Source organism: Apodemus sylvaticus, chromosome 4, assembly GCF_947179515.1.
Source record: "Apodemus sylvaticus chromosome 4, mApoSyl1.1, whole genome shotgun sequence".
Lineage (NCBI taxonomy): Eukaryota > Metazoa > Chordata > Mammalia > Rodentia > Muridae > Apodemus > Apodemus sylvaticus.
Genome location: NC_067475.1, coordinates 6,193,008 through 6,198,326, shown reverse-complemented (window position 1 = coordinate 6,198,326; position 5,319 = coordinate 6,193,008).

Below are 5,319 nucleotides of genomic sequence, written 5' to 3'. Positions count from 1 at the left end.
ACCAACTGTTTTTAAGATTCCTCTCTCAGCCACACTGAGGCCTGTCCCTCCAGGAAAGAGGGAAAGTTGTGTTTTCCAGAGGGTGGAACCTCGCAGAGAGGAGGGGGTGTGGGGGAAAGTCTTTTCCTGGAGGGACAGCCTCACCTCCTTATGAAAAACCCGCCTTCTCTACATGTTAAGATCTTTATCTGCACCAGACAACTTAGTCTAAGTTCAGTGTTAGGTGGGGGGAATGCGGATGGCCCGTTAACTTGACTTTTTTTTTTTTTTTTTTTAAGAATATGCTTTCTATGTCTGACTTGTCTTTACATTCTCGCTCCCGAGTCAAAACCTAAACAAAGATTCGGGTTACATCTCTTGCAGCAGCACAAGGAGGAAAAGCGGAGGTCTCCTGAATTCCCAGGACGAGTTCTCCCTAAATGCGTACCAATGGTTCTCTCTTTCCCGTTACGATAAGGAAGGGGCAAACGAGCGGCTAGATTTGATTTGCGACTTGATTTGAAATCAAGGATACAAGAAAGACGAAAGTATGTTACGATTTTTTATTTTACTTAATTATAGACAAGCGATATGCCAATAGATAGACGAGTCCAGGGTCGCTACGCATTCCGCATTCTCATGCTTAAGTGTGAACGTTTGAGTGTGAGTGGGGGAGTTAATTTTGATCTGGCTTGGAAAGTGTGAGGGTTTTTGTTTGTTTGTTTCTTTATAAGGTCTCACCTCATTTATAGAACAAGATAAATTTTGTAAGAAGTTAGTTTTTAAATGACTTTTATTTATTTGTCCTTTGAGATAAGCAAAAAAGAAACGTTTTGAACTGAAGTGATATAAAAACATCCTGGAATCGGTTTCTCAAGCCTTTTTAACAAAACCAGGCTTTCTTACTTTAGTTAGACAGAAATATATGAAGTCAAACACAAGGGTGTGCAATCTTACTCCCTTGTCTTGTTTTAGTGGGAGACTTAAGAACAACCGCCCCAGACCATCGGTCAGTGGCAGCAACTAACGCTGGACAGACACACTTTCTCCGAAGAAATGAGCCTGGGGCCCGGTACGGATTAAGAGCTTGGGGTTTCTTTGATGGCCCCTTTCCTCCTTAAACATGGGACTGTTGAACATACACCGTCTCGGCTCTCCTTTCCAGCCATTATATACACACGTTCATATTAGCACCCTTCGGCCCATGCCCATCAGGAGGTCTCCATTAAATTTAGCGTGGAATAAGAGGGGCCTGAGATTTAAGAATAGACTGTATTCTGGTAAAGCATAGAAGAGTGGAAGTTTGGACTGACCTCTCGAAAGGCAAAGTAGTGATTGTTGTTGTTGTTGCTGCTGCTGCTGAATTTCGTCAAAAGCGGAAAATCAGGAGTGCGTAAGGGAATCCACATAATAAAGTATTTTTCATAAGATTCTGCTCAGAGATACGTGTATGTGTGTGTGTGTGTGAGAGAGAGAGAGAGAGAGAGAGAGAGAGAGAGAGAGAGAGAGATACAGAGAGAGAGAGAGAGAGAGAGAGAGAGAGAGAGAGAGAGAGAGAGAGAGGGAGAGAGATGCAAAATGCTGGCTCCAGGCCGGGCGTTGAACCGATTCCTTGGATGAGGAATTAAAATCTAGCTTGGAGAATTACTTACAGTCCTTTGTGCTAAGGTTTGCAATGTACCTCTGAAGTTCCCTTTGCCTGTTAGCGAGAATGGTCCCTGCCGGTCATCTGGAGAGCCCAGCGCGCTAGAGCAGCTTGGGGGAAATAGGGAGGGGGCGCCGTGGTGTACGCCGCGCTTTCCCACCCACCCTCGCCTAATCAGGCGGCTCTCAATCAGGTTTTCAACATACTAATCTTGATCTAAGAGCTCCTATCTCTGCATAAGTGGAGGAAATGATTCGTTTTTAGAGGCTTCCGGGCTTAGAGAAGGAGGACGTCAGACCAGACGGGAGTCTACAAGGCTGGTCTGGCGTCCGCCCTGCTCCCGGCGCCCGGCGGGACTGCGACCTCACCGGCGGCATAATTGCCAGTGTCCAGCGCGCTCCCGGGGCTACCGGGTGGTAAGTGCGTTCCCCGTCCTGGTGACCGAGGCTTTGGCATGGGGTTTGGGCTGGAGATGGGCGGAGCGGAAAGTGATGGTTTTCACTAGGAAAGTCAAGGCTGAGTTGCGGGATTTTGGGCCTAATGACCTTCTGACCCTGTGTATACCTAAATGTGTTTGCCTAAAAATGTTTAGCTTCTCCTGCCCGCAGGCAAACTAGAGTTCGCTGCTCCTCGGATCAGACAGAGAAAATGTTCGCCTTCTGCTCTTTCCACTTTAAGTGTTTGAGGTAAAATTTACAAAGAACGTTTCTTTAAAAAAAAATAAAAATCAGAATGAGAGTTTTTAGCCCCCTTCCACTCCAATTGAGATCAATTTTGAACGAAATACATTAAAAATGTATGTATATTATCTTGCTTGTCTGTAGGTGGGAAAATAAATCGGCCGTGCCTTGTTGGTGCCTTCCTATTGGACTGAAATTTCTAGAAACCACTGTTCATCAAATGAAAACCAGAAAGGAAGGCCCACTAGGAGGTCGGCCAACACCCTGGATTCCCTGGCTCTCTCCAAGGAATTAATGGAGTGGGAAAGATAACTACTACGTCTGTGCGGCTCGCAAGTTAGGAGACACTAAGTGGGCTGGGGTGCAGAAAAGGGTCCGGAGCCTGTTGCGCCAGGCCTTGGTCCAGGACTGGAGAAAGAGAGAACCTACCGGACACCCAGAGCTTCCACCTTGTCGAAGAGCTGCCTAATTGGACGGCGAGCTGCCGCGAAATCTGCGGTCTTCGAACAACCCTTCTCTTCCTCCTTGGCGATTACTATCAAAGGCATAAAACTGATATTTTTACAATCCCCCCCCGCCCCCCCGCCGGCTCGTACTGCAAGAGCCCTTTACGAACTTCAAGCAGGAAAAGGCTGCATTGACAGAGGTCTCTGGAGTTCGATATTTAAAAGCAATAGGTCCGAATTAGAAAATTACTACTTGAAGTAGTGAAATTCCCCGCCAATTTAACTATTGAACTCTGCGCGTCTGTGCTCCTTGCACTAACCACACTTTTGAAGGAACTTATCCCGCAACTGGAGCAAAAGGCGAATCATACACTGACTCCCAGCTTCTAATGTCGCCGTCTCTGGGGCTGCTATCCTCCAGAGGGCTGGCAAGGGCTCACAAAATCCCAGTCTAGACTTGGCTGGGACCTGGGGAGAAGGCTAAGGGAAGTAGCTACAGAGGCCTGACCAAAGTCTAGCTTGGCTGTGCAGCACTTTCTCCGGCCTGAGACCGCCTGGAGAGATTCACTTCACATACTACCCACGGCACAGTCGACCCGAGGATTATCCGCCGAGCTAGGGGGAATGTGTGACCTTGGCTCCCAAGAAGGAACTGTCGATGTCTCTGATGTGAACGCTCAGTTATGATCACCCTGAAACTGCATGCGAGATACTTGGTTGTTGGTGGGTGTCTTTGGATTGTCGCCCACTTTGCGTGTTCATAGGAGTCTGGAAAGTGAAGGAAAAAAAAAAGAGAGAGAGCAGAGGTTTTGTTTTGTTGCTAAAAGTGTGAGGCTGGGAATCTGCATCCACTCTCGGTGGCATAGAGTGTGAAACTTGCTCACTTTCAGTCTCAGGGGGAAACAGGTGAGATTATCCTCGACAGTGAAGGTCACCAAGAAGGTGAATGCCTCTCCTTCGGCTTCTGCCTGTTGAGGCGGAGAGCCTGGGGGTGGGGTAGGTGTGAGTGACTTTCTTTCAAGGGTTTCAAGGGAGCACACACTTACTCAGGACACTCTTGACACCTGTTGTGCGGAGCATGTTGCTCTCCTGAGCCCTGTGGGAAGCCTCCCGGTGTTAAAGAAGACAAACTCTGGAGACCCTAGATGGGAGAGCCAGGTTCTGCTTAACCTGAGCCTGCTCTCAAGCAGTTCCTTGGCAGAGCCTCGGGAAACCCGGCCCACTAAACAGGCAGAGAAATGAACTGAAAAAAGAACTTGGGGGCCATCGGGAGCCCGAAATTAGTGGAGGGGGCACTCTGGAAGACTCCTACACGATAGTACACGACACCATTTATGCAGCGTGACATTCCCAAGTCCACAGTCTCCCTTAAAGTGCACCTGTGGTTTGGAGACTCGGGTGTTTTGAACCTTTTGTCATGACCAATAAACCAGGAACCTCAGACACCTGACTGCTGTTTCTATAGGATCTTGCCTGTGTAGTGGGAAAAATGAGAAAAATCCAACCAATAATTGCCACCTCCCATTTTGTTACAGGTTCTAGGCACTCCCTTCTCCAAGGCTTTGAGCTCCCTGGTCTGGGAGGGTGGAGACCCACACCTGGAGGTGCATCCCCACACTCTCATATGTCACCCAGGTTGCACTACTTGTCCTGAGTCCATTCCTAGCAGTTCCATAATTGGAATTAAGTCTCAGCCAGGGTGGCATGAAAGCCACACTCAGTCTCAAAGCAACAACTCAGGTGCCAAAGGAGTTTCTGCAGCCTGAGTGGGGGGCAGAATACTGTGAGAGAGAGAGCCTCTGAATTCCCAGAATTTGAGAAAGTTTGCTAAGGGAACTAGGCTGCCAGCAGGGTGCCCACAACTTAGATGTGCAGTGGCTTCCTCAGCAAGACTCCTCTGTCATGTTCTGCCATTTCATATCTTAACAGATCTTATAAAATGGTGGGTTTGCCACGAGTGGCCGCAGAAATACTCTAAACCATATTTCTAAAAGTTAAGAACTTTATATGTGGATTGCAACTACAGGAGACTTGGTTCTTGTAACCAAGGCAATGTTTTTCTCTAGTTCCATGTCTCTTCCTTTCTCCTCTCTCCCTTCTCTCTTTCCTTGGGGTGGGACTTAGTTAACTTTCCTTAGTGTTAAAGAACTAGGTGATGTAATGTCTATTAGTTCGAGGTTTGAAGCTTGTCAACTTGCAGTCAGGTATTGAGGAATTTACTTTAAGACTCTAGTTTTATCATCTATAAGATCTTTATCTAAGTGTACCACTAAGAATTTGTTACAAAATGTAATGCTTGAATAGATGTTCACCCACACAGTAGGTCCAGGGCGGATGCCATTCTCAGCTCTGCCTATTCTCTCTGCTTCCCTAGAGAGGCCTGGGGGCAGAAACATCAGCAAAGCATCATGCCAAGAGGTCGGAACAGGCCAGGTTCTGGACTGTCCGGTGCGATGCGTTTGGCCCTGTTATGGCTTCAGATAGATCTGTTGTTTGAGGCAGGTGTGTGTCTCCAGGAACTTCCGAGGCTCTAGGAGAGCGCAGTCAGCCTGGAGCCCCTTCTCCTGGG